General features: G+C 42.6%; 1 protein-coding gene across 1 annotated transcript in view; it reads right to left on the bottom strand.

The window, feature by feature from the left end:
• The window catches only part of AP3S1 (adaptor related protein complex 3 subunit sigma 1), a 143,240-nt gene that overhangs the window by 78,245 nt on the left and 46,567 nt on the right, over window positions 1-18,428 (bottom strand). The gene's annotated exons all lie outside the window — the stretch shown is intronic.

The raw sequence follows: 18,428 nt of genomic DNA, 5'->3' as shown, positions 1-18,428 counted from the left end.
AGATCTCTCCTGAATCTCTCTTAAATCTTACCTAGGTGATACCATTATTAGAAGAGGAGTTAAAAAGACAAAAGCATTTAAAATTTACTGTGAAATCCTGACCCCATTAAAGCCAATGGGATTTTTTTGATAGATTTCAGTGGCTCCAAGATTTCATCCTTAACCCTGAGTTACAATACACAGGAGTTTTTTCAAAACATAATTATAATAAAAACAGAAATGCACCAAAAATCAGTGAGGTCTGGTTTTTTTCTTCCTCCATAAAAGACTCTCTTTATTTATCTGATCTAACATGTACATGAGAAGATGAGATACACTAAGTGAAAATACACCTTTCCTTAATTTCCTTATAAAAACAAAAGTAGAAAATGGGGCTGTATAAAGATCCTACTGCACTCTTCACTCTCTTCTTAAGTGACTATGTTCCACTGGGTAGTAATGTAGTTATGTTTTTAAAATTTTAACAGTACCTTTTTCTAATGAGTTTCACATCTTCCTCCTTATTGGAAGTAAACACTACAGAGATTTTTAGAATCTCAGTAGCAGCCATTTACCATGTGCTCTGTGATAGGCGTAAAAACTGTTTTCTGTCTTTTGCTCTTTTTCAAGTTTCCAGGAGTAAAAAAAAAAAAGTCTGATGGGAGAAACTTTGGGAAGGGGTTTCAAAAACAGATAAGAGTTAGGCAACAATTCCCTTCATAAATCAATGGGAATTTAGTGCCTAATTTCCACAGGTGCTTATGAAAGTCCTAACCAAATATTGCACCGGGTAAATTCAACACCTGGGTAAATCTCTTAGGGTGTGAGGGAGTGAATCTTAGGTTTCCAATGGAAAAAACAAACCAGAGGGAATTGCAAGATGTTAGCAAAGGGAATCAGGAGTCCAGGGAGAATGTCTACATAGGGAATCCTCTTTTGGAAACCCATTAGGAAGTTAAAGGAACATGCTGAGTCCAAAATTGGAAGGGAAAGGAGCAGCAGATCCTGCTGGCAAAAGGCACTTCAAATGCTGAGTTTTACTGATACTTTTCTGGGCTCCAATAGATTCCAAAGTGTATCCTGTCCTGATATATTACTGCTGAAATTCCCAAAAGTCTCTGCAACCTGAGTGGTGGTCCTGAGCTAGGACTGAAGTCATATGGTGGCAGCACTTTCTGCCTCTTCCTAGAGGAAATGAGCCACATCACCTCACCTCTCCAACAGGAGTGTTTAAACTCGTCTTCAGAAACACAGAAAAGTCTTTGGAGTGGGTGCTAACAGTGGGTGTTCACCTATGTGGCTCCACTGTCCGTCCTTCCTCTCCTACCGAGGTGGTATTGCAGTCATGGAAATAAATGCGGCTCAGGAGCTGCAGATACAAGGAGGATTTGTTTGTGTGCTGAGTAACTGGAGGTCAAAGATTCTTTTCACCCTGGCCCAATAGAGTAACCTCTGTGCAGAGCCAGCTCATTTGTGCTTTTTAAAAAAGATTGACTTCATCATGTCTCATGGGTGTCTTCCCCTCTCGCCCTTTTGCTGTCGTCTTTTCTTTCCGTCTTTCCTAGGTCTTGTCTATTATATAGGAGAAGTTGCCCTGGTTTAACTACATTTTTTAAAATCAATCTAGTTAAGCCAAGGCAAACTTATTATGTAAATACGTTTGAATCACTTAAACCCTTGCCTAAATTGGTTTAGCTTAATTTGGCAATTTACTAATGCAAGTAAGACTTACCTGAGCAAGGTTTAAACTGGTTTCATTGCATTTAGTAAGGGGTTTAAAATTGATTTAGTTAAACTGGTGCAAATTCTCCACTTCACATAAGGCTCTAGTGGTACATAGGGCACTAGCTTGAGAGTCCAGAGAACAGAATTCTGCCACTTACTCATTGTAGAACCTTGAGCAAACAAACAAACAATCTCTCAGTACCTCCGTTTCCCCAGCTGTAAAATGGGGTTAATAATATTCACCTTGTGAAGCACTGTGAAACCTATGGATGAAAAACACTACACAGTGCAAAGTATTATGATATCCCCTTGTCCCCAATAACTTGGCATCTTGCTGTTTGTTTTCTTCTCAGTGGCTTTGCACCTTCATTTTTATATTTGCTGAAGATCAGTAAAATGGTGAATCACAAAATAAAAGGAAAATTAGTGTGATTTTTGTGGACACAAGTCCAACAACTTTGGCCTCCATGAGAAGCAGAAATGCCAACACTGTAACTTTCCACCAGTTGTTGTAATCTCTGCACTGTTTAACTTGTTCGTTTGCTTTTCTGTTTTCAATTTCTAAATAACAACGTGTGCCAGATGAAACTGTGTGCTCCAGCAAGACTTGGGTTTTTTCACTGCGCTTGCCATAGGGGCAGAGAAACAACAGAACAGCAATGCCAAGATCTGTATTATCTGCAATTTGTTTTTTGTTTTTAAAAAAGCCTGTTCCTGAGCTGAAAGGATACAAATGGTACATGTTGTTCGTGAGCTTAGTCTTAAATTGTTTTTTCACATTCCTCCCAAGCCTGGGAAAGAGTTGTTTGTACTGCTAGGGTGTAGCCTTCCTGAGCTTAAAGCAGGCAGATCTGCCTGCAGTTACTCTGAGACTTCTGTTGTTTTAAAGCATTCATTTTGTATTGTTCTGCTCTTAGGGTGTGCTATAATATTCTGCTATAATTGTGCTATAATAATAACATAGCCCATACTGCCCCCTAGTCTTAAATGGCTCTGCACATGAGAAAGGTCCAGCTCTGTACATGAGAAAGGTGCGGACTGATACTCTTTAGCCACAGAACAAGGACAAATGGAGCAGCAGATTCCCCACACTGGCTTGCCAATGTTTCATCAGTGCTGATCACCTCTAGGGTCAGGCCCCATGCCTGTTCAATACTTGGGCTTTCTGATGAGATTGCAAATAAAGTTGACAACAGTCCTGAAGTTACGGATACTATCCACTAAGAAATTGGCTGAGACCACCAACTTATTTTACAGTCATTAGATAGCACTGATTTTTTTGTCACTACCAATTCAAAATCAGATGTGAACCAGTGCCCTGATGGCAAAAAGCTGTTTCCCATTATTACTAATCTTCTGATCCATCTGTGGTACTCAGTCTGTCTCTGCTACTGCTTATTTACTGTTCTACCTCTTCCTACTGGTAGACCCTCAAAAATGAGGTGTATTAGGAAACATGTTTTACTCACACATCTTATTTAACATGTTGTTAAGCACCTACTGTAGAGAAAGACATGTTTAGAAAGCCAGCTGGTTACATGTTAATAACGTGTTACTTAAAATGTAAGTTAACGCAGCATTTGCTAACAGGAATAATTTTTCCCATTGTAGAAAATTTCCAATTCTCCAACACGCAGCTATCCCAACCTGTTCCCTGCAGGATTATAAAACTGTAATTGCTCTAGCCCTAAAAAACAACATCAGAATGGAAATTCTGTGGAAAATTTTATTTTCTTCCGGTGATTCTCCCTGTGTTTCAGTAAGACGCATGGGAAAGTACATGCAATTACCATGAGCATAACATGTTCTCTGGGTGGGAAGAAGGTTTTGCTCTGCTATGAAAACAAGCCACATCTTGCTGAGCTGCCCCCGCTCAACTTTCAGGTTCAGCCCCTGAGTAGTGCAATTTTTTAATCTCACTTTGAGTGCCACGTGTTGGCCTTCTAACTCATGTGTTTTTTAGGAAGCCCTCAGAGCAGAAGCCAGAAAATTAAACCTTCCCTTCACTCCCCAAACACGTGCCTCAACACAAACCACATATTTGCTGTCAGCAATCCAACTAATTAAATGTGCCAAGGAAGTGGGTTTCTGCCACTGTGTCTTTCTGCATCCAAGGACATGGCTTTATACTTAACTGAAGGCTTGTCAATACTGGAATTTTAACTTAGTTTGGATTTAGTTTGCCCTAAAGGTGTCTTGTGTCCACCATACACCACCTTTTTTAAAAGTGAATTATTTGGTGTCTTAGGTCAGTGGAGTATGCAGAAGTCTTCCAGGGGCTACTCAACTTGTCTAGCTCAGTGTTTCTCAACCTGGGGCTTGCAGCCCCCAGGACAGTCACGCGGTGAGTTTAGCGGGATTGCAAGTGCAGGGCCAATATTGGGGGTGGCAAGCAGGACAATTGCCTGGGGCCCTACGCCACTGGGGGCCCTGCGAAGCTAAGTTACATGCTTCAGCCCTCCTGCCTGGGGCTTGAGCTTCAGAGAAGGCTCACAAGTGAAAAACAGGTTCAAATATCACACTGAAATGTAAGTACAATATTTAGATTCCAATTGATTTATAATTATATGGTAAAAATGAGAAAGTAAGCAGTTTTTCAGTAACAGTGTGCTGTGACACTTTAGTATTTTTATGTCTGATTTTGTAAGCAACTAGTTTTTAAGTGAGGTGAAATTTGGGGTACTCAAGACAAATCAGACTCCTGAAAGGGGTACAGTAGTCTGGAAAGGCTGAGAACCACAGTAGTCCTCCTTGGGACAGGAGTAACTCCATGTCACAGTGAGTTTGTTCCTTTAAGGTTCATGTAGCCGAATTACTAACTACTTTGCTGCTGATAGGCCTCCAGTTACTATCCCACACTGCATTGCTTCACACCTTCATGTAGTCAAGATCTGCATTGCTTCACAGCTGGCTTAAATTGTTTTAGTATCTGTGTGCCACTCAACAGCTCCAGGGTCACCTTAACTAGCTGTCACATCTCCATTTATAATGTTGGCAGGAAGCCAGGCGTGCCCCTTTTTTTGATACCAGGTAGGAGGAAGTTCATATACTCATGAAAGCCATGCCCCCTGTGCATCCGCATAGATCCCTTCAGAGGTCCTGGAACTGATTATCTTCTTTGGAAAGCTGCATTTTCAGTCCCAGCTGGAGAACTATTACTAGAATGCAGATATCTGTGAGACACTGTTAGAGTAAATGAAGGTGAGGGGCCATTCCCGGAGCTGATCTCAGGTTTACAAATAAAAAGATGAAGTTCAGTGTGAAGACATAGGACTAAACCATGTTTTAACCATCTGCACTGCAAGGCTACTGAGTACTGAGGAAATGGTTGGGTTGTCTTTGGATTCCTTGGCACTGGTTATTTTTGCAGTGCAGACAGGACCTTGGAGGAACGAGGGCTGAGGAGTCTGGGTTTGCTGGCATTAAGAGTCAGACCATTCCTGGTGGGAAAATGCCATTTGAAAGTGCCCTCTTCTTGAGAGTGGTGTACAAAGCCACTTTGGAGTACATTCCTTTAGAAACGAGGCACCAGGAAGACTGTGAGCTCCTAGGTTCCAGTTCCTCAGCTGATGTAAATTGGTGTCATTCCATTGCTTTTAATTGAGCTCTTGCCATTTTACACCAGCTGAGGATCTGGCCCTTAGTTTAAACCTCAGATTATGGTAAATCTAGTCTTCCCTTAATCTGTCACAATCAGCTGTTTACACTGTTGTAGCAAGGGAAGTCTATTTACTGTTTAAGAGAAACTTCCAAGTCTAGAATTGTCTACGTTCCATCAATAAGAAGCATTAGAATCACTGAGGATGGCATGAGTGTGAGAGAAACCTCTACCACACCACTATGAAAGTGAAAAGAAATGGTGTGCTCCTCTAGCCTTTACCACCCCACTTCCTCTTCATTTACAGCTTTTTCATATCATTGCTTCAGCCCTTGATGAATTCAAGTATGCCATCGTCATCACATTAGAGATCTGATAAAGGATGCACTTTCATTTGAATCTATTTTCAGATTTTTATAATCTATTGGGGAAATTAAACCTTGGGTTTAACTCTGATTCTGGACCCCACTCTGGAAAATCAGCGTAACTGGCTACCTGGAGGCTCTCACGAGGGAAGGGGAATTCCCAGGTGTCCAAGAGCTGATATAGCAACCAACATTCCCTCCTCGACGCTAGTGTACAGGGTGTTCCTGAGACAAAGGAGGCACATGTGGGCATGTCAGTGTTATGGCAATCCCCAGCTGCTGCAAGGCCTTCTGGGACTATGAGTAGCCAGTCTTTGGGTTGCTGTAACTCAGGGGTCTCAAAGACACGGCCCACGGGCCGTATGCAGCCCGCAGAGTTATTTCCTGCTCCCCGCCATAGGCGCCAACTCCACTGGCAACCAAGCTCCCCTCCCCCCCGGCCCTTCCCGAGCACACCATGTCCCCGCTCCTCTGCCTACCTCCCAGCACTTCCTGCCACCCAACAGCTATTTGGTGGCGCATAGGACTTTCCCAGAGGGAGGGGGGAGGACCGGGGACGCAGCACGCTCAGGGAAGGAGATGGAGAAGAGGCGGGGCTGGGGCGGGGATTTGGGGAAGGGGTTGGAATAGGGGCAGGGAGGGGGCAGAGACTTTGGGGAAGGGGTTGGAATGGGGGTGGGGAAGGTGTGGGAAGAAGCAGGGCAGGGGTGGGGCCTCATGGAAGGGGTGGAATGGGGGGCGGGACGAGGCAAGGGGCAGGGGAAGGGCTTTAACCGAAGTAATTCTAAAGTAAATGCGTGTTTTGTCATTTGAGTGAGGTGCATGACTGAGTGTTTATATTTTATTAAAACTCCTCTTTGCATTACAGTTTAAAAAAAGTTAATACATTGACTTTTAATAGCATACTATATTATTCTTCATTTTTTTCATTTTTCACTATACTTTTGTATTGTTGTATGAAAAGGTTTCAGTGATGTGGCCCTTGGGCCAATGTACTAGTCCTCATGTGGCCCTCATGGTGATTTGAGTTTGAGATCCCTGCTGTAACTCATGGCAAGGGCCAAATCATTCCTGGCCTGTCCCAAGAGCCAATGACCACAATGGTGGTAGGAAGTTATTTTTCTCTTATCTCTGGGTCCTGTGCCAAGTATTGTGTGGTCAGACAGAGATCTGGTCCAAAAGATTTTTTTGTTTTGTTTTTGCTTTGTTTGTTTGTTGGCCAGATTAGATCACATAGTGAGTAAACAGAAAAACTTCCACTTGGGTAGCCTTTTAACCTGGGAATTGTATTTTTTCATGCATTAAGATAATTTTTAGATCCACCCATGTGAGCGTGGATAATGAAAACACACTCATTCTAAAACTTCAGGATTGTCTTAGCTCAAGGATAACCTAATTAGGAATAAGTAGTTGAGAAAATAAGTTTTTGAGTTTTTTAAACTCTTTATTGTAACTGTGACAAGAATATACATGTACATAATGCTTTCCTTTTGTTTCCAATAACATATCTAGATCTAAGCAAAGGTGGGCACAATAACTGTATAATAACATCCAAGGGGCACAAAGCCATACAGCAGGGGTAAGTCCTTGAATCAAATGTTATTGGAGGAGGCGCCAACCTATAACATTTAGCCCAGGGGTTAGAGAATTGACCTGAGATGTGGGAGAGCCAAATTCACTCCCCCCACCCCTTGCCATGGGAGGAGAGTATTTGAGCAGGGGGCTTCCATCTCTCAGGAGAGTGCTCCAACCACTGAGTGAAGGGATATTCAGTGTGGGGCTCCCTCAGTGTCTCCTATTCAAGCTGTTCCACTCTGGGTGAATAATGAGAGCCATTGGAGCAAGGGGTTGGAGCTGGGGTCTCCCACCTCCTGCATTTGTGCTTCAGTTTGTCCACATGTAATAAGGGAATGTACTTCTTCCCTACCTCACAGGGATACATTCATTTAATGCAGGGGTGGGCAAACTATGGCTCAGGAGCCACATCTGGACCATCAGCCGATTTAATCTGGCTCCAGCCAAGGAGCGGGGTCGGGAGCCGCTCTGTGCACACATGCTGTGACTCCACGCGGCTCCCGGAAACAGCGGCATGTCCCCCCTCCAGTTCCTATGCTTAGTGGCATCCAGGGGGCTCTGCGTACTGCCCCCGCCCCAAGTGGGGACATGGCGCTGCTTCCGGGAGCTGCTTGAGGTAAGCGCCGGCTGAAACCTGCACCTCTGAGCCCCTCCTGCGTTCCAACCTCCTGCCCCAGCCCTGATCCCCCTCCCGGCCTCCGAACCCCTCGATCCCAGGCCAGAGCACCCTCCTGCACCCCAAACCCCTCATCCGCAGCCCCACCCCAGAGCCGGCACCCTCAGCTGGAGCCCTCACCCCCCTCCCACACCCCAACCCCCTGCCCCAGCCTGGAGCCCCCTCCCACACCCTGAACTCCTCATTTCTGGTCCCACCCCAGAGCCAACTCCCCCAGCCTGAGTCCTCACCCCCTCCTGCACCCCAACCCCAATTCCATGAGCATTCATGGCCCGCCATACAATTTCCATACCCAGATGTGGCCCTCGGGCCAAAAAGTTTGCCCACCCCTGATTTAATGAAGCACTTTCAGGTTTTTGATAGATGTGTTACAAAAGCTCGTAGTATTACGGAGGCACCTAGTAGCGACTTCATAGTTAGGCTGTGTTCTAAAATGGGATATAATTTCCAATTTTTTTTCTAAAATAGGTTGCCAATGAGGGTTAAATTTTGCACCCTGTTTGTTTTTATGCCTTTTGAATTTTCTGCATAGTTTTTGCTTGGTTTCTCTTTGTACATATGAAAAGGAAAAATGAAGCCCTCTAGTTATAAAGATCATTAATAATCATCATAATAAATAAATATTGACCTGAAAGAGTCCTACAAAAATTGGAAACTAGGTCAAATTACAATGGATGAAAATAAACAACCATAAGCTTGTAGGGACAAAATTAGAAAGGCCAAGGCATAAAATGAGCTAAGGACACAAAGATTAACAAGAAAACATTTTACAAATACATTAGAAGCAAGAGGAAGACTGAGGACAGGGGTAGGCCCTTTACACAAAGGCAATAACAGCAAATGTGGAAATGGCAGACATGCTAAATGACATTTTGTTTCAGTTTTCACCAGAAAGGTTAGCAGTGATCAAATGACAAACAGTGAACACCAGTGTAAATGGGGTAGGATCTGCGGCTAAAATATGGAAGGAACAAGTTAAGAATTATTTAGACAAGTTACATGTCTTCAAGTGGGCAGGGCCTGATGAAATACTTCCTAGAATACTTATGGAACTGGCTGAAGAGAACTCATGGAAAATGGGAGAGATCCCAGAGGGCTGGAAAAGGGCAAATATAGTACCTATTTATAAAAAGGGGAATAAGGATAACTCAGGGAATAATAGATCACTCAGCTTAACTTCGGTACTCGGAAAGGTAATGGAGCAAATCGTCAATCAATCATTTTGTAAGAACCTAGAAGATAAGAAGGTAATAAGAAACAGTGAAGAACAAATCATGTCAAACCAATCTAATATCCTCCTTTGACAGGGCAACAAGCCTTGTGAATAGGGAGTAAATAGTAGATGTGATATATCTTCACTTTTGTAAGGCTTTTGATACTGTCTCACATGACCTTCTCATAAGCAAACAAGGAAATACAGTCTAGAAAAGCCTACTATGAGGTGGGTACGCAACTGCTTAGAGAACCATACTCAGAGTAGTTATCAATGGTTCACAGTCAAGCTGGAAGGGATTATTGAGTGGGATCCCACAGGGATCTGTCCTGGATCCAGTTCTGTTAAATATCTTCATAAATTATTTGGATAATGGCATAGAGAGCACACTTATAAAGTCTGCGAATGATAGCAAGCTGGGAGGGGTTGCAAGTGCTTTGGAGGATAAGGATTAAAATTCAAAATGATCTTGACAAATTGGAGAAATGGTCTGAAATAAATAGGATGAAATTCATAAGGACAAATGCAAAGTACTCCACTTTGGAATGAATAATCAACTGCACAAACACAAAATGGAAAATGACTGCCTAGAAAAGAGTAGTGCAGAAAAAGATCTGAGGGTCATAGTGTATCTCAAACTAAATATGAGTCAACAATGTAAAACTATTGCAAAAAGAGCAAACATCATACTGGTATGTATTAGCAGGAGTGTTGTAAGCAACACACAAGAAGTAATTTTTCTACTCTACTCAGCACTGATTAGGCCTCAACTGGAGTACTGTGTCCAGTTCTGGGCACCACACTTCAGGAAATCTGTGGATAAATTGGAGAAAGTCCAGAGGAGAGCAACAAAAATTATTAAAGATCTAGAAAATATGACCTATGATGAAAGATTGAAATAAATGGGTTTGTTTCATCTGGAGAAGAGAAGACTGAGGTGGAGACTGGTAGCAGTCTTCAAGTATGTAAAAGGTTGTATAAAGAGGAGGGTGATAAATAGTTCTCCTTATTCACAGAGGACAGGACCAGAAGTAAAGGTCTTAAATTGCAGCAAGGGAGATTTAGTTTAGACGTTAGGAAAAACTTCCTGTCAGGGTAGTTAAGCACTAGAACAAATTACCAAGGGAGGTTGTGGAATCTCCATCATTGGACGTTTTTAAGAACAGGTTAGACAAACACCTGTCAGGGATGGTCTAGAAAGATAATACTTAGTCCTGCCTCAGTGCAGGGGACTGGACTAGAAAACTTATCAAGATCCCTTCCCCTCCTACATTTCTATTATTCTATTCTGTGATTGATACTGTGGTAGTTATTAGGCCTCATCTAGATAAAGCCCCATTGCGCTACGCACTATATAAATTATATAGTAAATTATAATCCCTGCTCCAAAGAGTTTACAATCTAAAATACTGGATTTAGAGCTAATGGATTGGATACAGTACTTGGTCTGTATTGGATGAGATTAAAATCAGTAAAATCTCCACTGTATTAAAAAGTCAAGAATGGTGGTTACACCCCAAATTCTCCATTTGCAACTTTTACATTTCTAAGTGGTTTGTAACCAGGCAATGAAATCAAAGATCTCCCACATTCACTGAGAGCTCATCTGCATGAACAAGGTGTGTTGGAGGAGGCTGGTTAATCATATTCACTGACATTTTTTTAACAGATAAACCATAATGAGCCACCAGGTAAACTCCAAATATCAGAGGGAAATACCACATCTTTTCTACTCTAGGTGGTCCAAGAGCATTTAATTGTATTGTAGCACCTTTGTTGTAGAATCTCAGCTCTTCTCACAAACATTAATGAATTCAGCCTCACACATCCCTGTGAGGTAAGTAAATCTGCATTTCTGATGAAGAAACTGAGGCACAAAAAGGTTAAGTGGCTTGCCCCAGGTCGTAGAAGAAGGTGGACCTTAGAACAGGACCCGGCCCTCCTGATTCCAAGCCATCCTCCTTAACCACAAGTTATCAAAAGTCAGAAGCTTATGGTATTTACTGCTTGGAGACACTGACCCTGAGCTGGAGCCAGTGTTCTCTCTCTGCAGACTGATGCCCAAGATGGATAGATCATATTTCAGAAGTAATATGATGACTAAGATGAGAATAAACTAGTATATAACAAGGTTCATAATGAAGATGAGGTTCTTCCTGAGGAGTACTGTGATAACAGCAAAAAGGAAGTAAGCAATGGAGTGTGAGTAGGACAGAAGCCTCATAGATAAGATAATGGGCAAATACTTCTGTGTCAACCAACAGAAATTTCACCATGAAGGGGTCCAACTTTTGGATTCTAACAGAACTGACTCTTTAGTAATTGTGGATCACAGCTAGATAGAATTATGAGTTACTAGCCAGTGTTTTTATGGTAGTGTTCTCTACTATTGAAAGTTCAGAGATCTGCCTTATATTCCTATCTCTACGATTTGCTCTATGACCTTGTTTGAGCAAGTTTCTTAACCTCGCTCTTTTTCCTATATATAAAATGGGAACAGTAAAGGTTACTGCTGCATCAGCAACTTTGTTGACTGGCAGTGTTAACCCATTGTACAATCCTTTGTCCACTTATGGCACTAGATAAACAATAATCCAGTTTGTGAGGATTCCAAAAGGGAGTGAAATTATATCTGAAAAGAAAATCTGAGGTCATGCGACTGGCCTCTTGACTAGGGACTGAGGGTGTTTTGTAAGATTATCTGACATCTCTCAAGATGTCCTGAACATCTGTAACTGCCATCAAATCTGATCCTGCTCCTACTGAAATCACTGTGAGTTTTGCCATTATGAGTTACTACTCCCATGTGAATGGAAGTAGCACTGGATTCAGTGGAAATTGACCCTTTTCTCTCCCTTTGACAACTGAGTAGCTTGTACAATATCCAGTGCACCTGTGTAGCTACCATTGGGCTGGCAGGGATGCAGTAACTCTTCTCCATTTAGTGTTCATTCATCGTTATCCATTAACTTTCATGCACAGCACAGGAGACAAAATGTTCTTCCAGTAGGTGAATAGGTCAATACCCTCTGTCCTAGCCAGGATCCCAAGCACATGGATGATTTTGTTATGCTCCTGATTTTAAATTCTTGGTATCCATGTCCATAAGATGGGTGTTGCTTCACGGCCACTTTGTCTTCATGGAGCAAAATTTATGATCATCATGCAGGAATCTGTTTCCTGCTTCCCACAAACTCAAGCCTCTGTTCTGGCCAAATTTCAACTCTGGCTGTTACTGCCTGCCTATATGCAATTCCCATGTAGCTTCAGCTGTATTCAGTGCTCTTCACTTCCTGTCCTAAGCTGATGAGTAGCGTTACTTTAATTGACAAGCAGCTCTTGTGTTTCATTCCAGAGGTGACATTTCAGTTATGGGAAGAGTGATCCCTATATATCATAAAACTCTTGCAGCAGCAGAACCAGGAAGGTTTTCATATTCTGGGGTGAAACCAATCCTTATTTGTCCAGAAATGCCTCAGACAGTGCAAACATGCCAAACCATTTCAAAAGAGTTGTCTTTATATTTTTAGCATCTTACTTGCCACTGGCTTGTGCCTGTGGATTGTGGCATTAACTCACACTCTTCCCCTCCTCATTCTCCATTCTATCTTGTTCTCTCCCCTCTTCCCTCACCCTCTTTTGTCTCTCAATTTCTCTTCCTCCCCTTCTTCATCCACATCTCTCCTTGCTTGTGTTTATGTCCCTTTTAGGCTGCAACCAGTAGAGGGAACCTGATTGCATACACTGGAGCACCTCTGACAGTCATTCTTCATGAGCTTTTCTTGACCTGCTGCTCACAAACTGGGAAGAATTAGTGGGGGAAGCAAAAGTGGATGGGAATCTGGGAGGCAGTGACCATGAGTTGGTTGAGTTCAGGATCCTGACACAGGGAAGAAAGGTAAGCAGCAGGATACGGACCCTGGACTTCAGGAAAGCAGACTTCAACTCCCTCAGGGAACAGATGGGTAGGATCCCCTGGGGGACTAACATGAAGGGGAAAGGAGTCCAGGAGAGCTGGCTGTATTTCAAGGAATCCCTGTTGAGGTTACAGGGACAAACCATCCCGATGTGTCGAAAGAAAAGTAAATATGGCAGGCGACCAGCTTGGCTTAACGGTGAAATCCTAGCGGATCTTAAACATAAAAAAGAAGCTTACAAGAAGTGGAAGGTTGGACATATGACCAGGGAAGAGTATAAAAATATTGCTCGGGCATGTAGGAATGAAATCAGGAGGGCCAAATCGCACCTGGAGCTGCAGCTAGCGAGAGATGTCAAGAGTAACAAGAAGGGTTTCTTCAGGTATGTTGGCAACAAGAAGAAAGCCAAGGAAAGTGTGGGCCCCTTAATGAATGAGGGAGGCAACCTAGTGACAGAGGATGTGGAAAAAGCTAATGTACTCAATGCTTTTTTTGCCTCTGTCTTCACAAACAAGGTCAGCTCCCAGACTGCTGCGCTGGGCATCACAACATGGGGAATAGATGGCCAGCCCTCTGTGGAGAAAGAGGTGGTTAGGGACTATTTAGAAAAGCTAGACGTGCACAAGTCCATGGGGCCGGATGAGTTGCATCCGAGAGTGCTAAAGGAATTGGTGGTTGTGATTGCAGAGCCATTGGCCATTATCTTTGAAAACTCGTGGCGAATGGGGGAAGTCCCGGATGACTGGAAAAAGGCTAATGTAGTGCCCATCTTTAAAAAAGGGAAGAAGGAGGATCCTGGGAACTACAGGCTAGTCAGCCTCACCTCAGTCCCCGGAAAAATCATGGAGCAGGTCCTCAAAGAATCAATCCTGAAGCACTTACATGAGAGGAAAGTGATCAGGAACAGTCAGCATGAATTCACCAAGGGAAGGTCATGCCTGACTAATCTAATCGCCTTCTATGATGAGATTACTGGTTCTGTGGATGAAGGGAAAGCAGTGGATGTATTGTTTCTTGACTTTAGCAAAGCTTTTGACCCGGTCTCCCACAGTATTCTTGTCAGCAAGATAAAGAAGTATGGGCTGGATGAATGGACTATAAGGTGGGTAGAAAGTTGGCTAGATTGTCGGGCTCAATGGGTAGTGATCAATGGCTCCATGTCTAGTTGGCAGCCGGTGTCAAGTGGAGTGCCCCAGGGTCAGTCCTGGGGCCGGTTTTGTTCAATATCTTCATAAATGATCTGGAGGATGGTGTGGATTGCACTCTCAGCAAATTTGCGGATGATACTAAACTGGGAGGAGTGGTAGATACGCTGGAGGGGAGGGATAGGATACAGAGGGACCTAGACAAATTGGAGGATTGGGCCAAAAGAAATTTGATGAGGTTCAATAAGGATAAGTGCAGGGTCCTGCACTTAGGACGGAAGAACCCAATGCACAGCTACAGACTAGGGACCGAATGGCTAGGCAGCAGTTCTGCGGAAAAGGACCTAGGGGTGACAGTGGACGAGAAGCTGGATATGAGTCAGCAGTGTTGCCAAGAAGGCCAATGGCATTTTGGGACGTATAAGTAGGGGCATAGCGAGCAGATCGAGGGACGTGATCGTCCCCCTCTATTCAACATTGGTGAGGCCTCATCTGGAGTACTGTGTCCAGTTTTGGGCCCCACACTACAAGAAGGATGTGGATAAATTGGAGAGAGTCCAGCGAAGGCAACAAAAATGATTAGGGGTCTGGAACACATGACTTATGAGGAGAGGCTGAGGGAACTGGGATTGTTTAGTCTGCAGAAGAGAAGAATGAGGGGGGATTTGATAGCTGCTTTCAACTACCTGAGAGGATGGTTCTAGACTATTCTCAGTGGTAGAAAAGGACAGGACAAAGAGTAATGGTCTCAAGTTGCAGTGGGGGAGGTTTAGGTTGGATATTAGGAAAAACTTTTTCACTAGGAGGGTGGTGAAACACTGGAATGCATTACCTAGGGAGGTGGTAGAATCTCCTTTCTTAGAAGTTTTTAAGGTCAGGCTTGACAAAACCCTGGCTGGGACGATTTAATTGGGAATTGGTCCTGCTTTGAGCAGGGGGTTGGACTAGATGACCTTCTGAGGTCCCTTCCATCCCTGATATTCTATGATTCTATGATTCATGCAGTGGAGGATGGACAGAGACACACTTTCTGTGATGGTATATAGATTGGTCTACAGCGTCCTTCTCTCCAGCTTCTAGCCGTACCTATTCTGTTTTTCAATGCTGATACCAGGTAAGTAAATGTACTGAGTTCCCAATGTCCTCTGTCTTCCCTGACAAAGATTTCTTTGCCTTCTTTTCCCCTGCCAGACCCTTCTTACAGGTCTTGTCTTGGGTATATGTGGCATTCCCAGTTTGATGTGTATTTATGTATCTGAAATGTTGGAGTGTATTTCCAAGTAAAATGTATTTCAGTGGAGTTTAATGTGCGCCTATTTATAGCTTTCAAATGCTGGCAAGTAGAGAAAAGCTAGCACATTGCCATGTGCTACGCAAGATGCTTGGGTGAAAGACTAACCAGCACCTCAAAATCATTTTGTGACAGAGGCTGGGAGAACAACTTAGAGGGAAACTGTCTGTTCCTGGGGTGAGAGTGGGGGGTGAGTGCCTGCATCATAAGGAACCCTAACACTAGTTTACAGTTCTGTTCATGTGTTGGGGGAAACTGACTTCCTGCCTTCAGCCAGTCTTGATGCTGTGATTCAGCTGTGGCTTGTGTATATACAGAGGAGGGCTGACATTAAAAAGGGCAAGAAATTGCACTGTAGAATGAAGCGTTAATGAAATCTACAAGTCCCTCTCTTGGACTCATTTTGAAGGCTAGGTCCCTTCCTTACTACAGTGAGGATCCTCAAGAGAGACACCATAGCTGAGTAGAGCAAGGGGAGGGAGAGCCTACAGGGATTATTATATATTATTCTTCCACATGCAAGATGTGCAACCCAAGAAATGACAGAAATAAGCAGTTATTTTAAAGCTAGAGGCCAGATCCCGATGTCCTTAGTAAGATAAAAATCCCCATTGCTTTCAAGGGGAGTTGTTCAGGGTCAATCCCTAGCACTGTAAAATGGAAGCTTATCTGCTACCCAACATGCCAAGTAAAGTGACCCAGTGCTGTGCCAAGTGTCTGACACATCACATATACCAAGGTGATCTTGAGGGAACACAAAGGGAATCAAAACTTTCCATACAAACACCAACATCATTAATGGCTAAAGTCCATATAAACTCCACCTGGCTTCTGAGAAAGGCCAGCTGAGGTGTGCGGTACAACAGATGGATGAAGTTTCTAATGCCTCTACTATCTCACACTTTGAGTCTTCTTGGTGCCAGGTCTGAGAACTCTTCCTTTAGTAGGCAAATCTTTTAATTCAGAATATCATAAAAAATAGTGCACACATTAAATACAAATATTATATCTTCACTTTGGAGGATAGAAACATTTTAAAAATTCATCTGTAAATTTCAATATAACTGGTGCAATAAATAAATAAATAAATAAATAAAATATGTATTCAGAATGCTAAACTCATTTTGTTTGACTGTCTTCATTTTCCACTTTTCCAACAGATTAGTTTGAGAGTGGAAATATTTTCTGAAGAGTGTATTTGGGTCACTATTTTGAGAAAGTGAATTGTGATTTCCTAATCACTGTTATTTGCACAAGAATCAGATTCTAAGAGTTGTATTCAGCCAGTTGGGAAGCAGTTTGGATTTTCAATGCTCACAAACAAGCCATAGTTCAAGAACTGTTCGCAGAAATTTTGCATACCATTTTGAACAACAAATACACAGTGGTGAAAGTTACAATCTGTTTGTGGACAATTTGCCAGCAGTAATTAAAGATGAATTGGTTGAATATATTAAGCAATATGAATCATTTTCTAATCTAAAGGAGCTATGTTTAAATAATAATTCTAGCTTCACTGGCTCTGTAAAGTTAAATGGGAGTGTAACTACAGCTCAAACATGTGTTTTGATGCAGGACAAGGTATTATGTAATGACCTGGCTAGTGTGTATACCATTACCCTCTAATGGGACAGAATTAGCAGGACAGTCTATGACACACCATTGATTAATTCTAATAGAAAATCATTTTTAGCTCACATGGTAGCAGTGTATGCTTTTGGAGCAGAAGGATCTGAGTTCTCCTAATGTCATTATAAAGTTCCGAATGGCCAGAATATGCTATATAATGAAAACTTAGGTCCTAGATGTGAAATCCTACAATATTATCTATCAAAGAGGGAAACAGAGTTGCTGTTATGTACAAATAAGCAATACTTTGTTTAACACTCAAACAGCATATAACTGGTATAAATGCATCATATGAAAGTTTTAAATTCTCTATTAAGAAATACTGTATCTGTTCAAATGGAAACATGGCCCCTTTCTGCTGTCTGGAACTTGACTTTTGTGTAGTTTAGTGACACACTGTCTACACTAAGGTGTGAGAACAGTGAGCCAGACCCAAAAGCTGATTTAGTCCAGGGGAGACACAATGGAAAAAAACTCCAGTTGATTTCAGTGGGAGCAGGACTGAAATATTGATTTTCACACCTTTACACCTTATCTTTGGATATCTGTAGGTCTAATCTGGAGGCATAAATGTGCATATTGGCAGGTGAGCATAAGGTCTAAACACAGTGGATCTAATTTACCTCGATTTCAGTAAGGCATTTGAAATGGTTCCACATGGGGAATTATTAGTTAAATTGGAAAAGATGGGAATCAATATGAAAATTGAAAGGTGGATAAGGAACTGGTTAAAGGGGAGACTACAACGGGTCACTCTGAAAGGTGAACTGTCAGGCTGGAGGGAGGTTACTAGTGGAGTTCCTCAGGGACTGGTTTTGAGACCAATCTTATTTAATCTTTTAATTACTGACCTTGGCACAAAAAGTGGGAGTGTGCTAATAAAGTTTGCGGATGACCCAAAGCTGGGAGGAATTGCCAATACAGAGAAGGACCGGGATATCCTACAGGAGGATCTGGATGACCTTGTAAACTGGAGTAATAGTAATAGGATGAAATTTAATAGTGAAAAGTGCAAGGTCATGCATTTAGGGATTAATAACAAGAATTTTTGTTATAAGCTGGGGACGCATCAGTTGGAAGTAACAGAGGAGGAGAAGGACCTTGGAGTATTGGTTGATCACAGGATGACGATGAGCCGCCAATGTGATATGGCCATGAAAAAAGCTAATGTGGTCTTGGGATGCATCAGGCGAGATATTTCCAGTAGAGATAAGACGGTGTTGGTACCATTATACAAGGCACCGGTGAGACCTCATTTGGAATACTGTGTGCAGTTCTGGTCTCCCATGTTTAAGAAGGATGAATTCAAACTGGA

Source organism: Lepidochelys olivacea, assembly GCF_965140295.1.
Source record: "Lepidochelys olivacea isolate rLepOli2 genome assembly, chromosome: 5".
Taxonomy (NCBI): Eukaryota; Metazoa; Chordata; order Testudines; family Cheloniidae; genus Lepidochelys; species Lepidochelys olivacea.
This window is presented reverse-complemented; position numbering and strand designations above follow the sequence as displayed.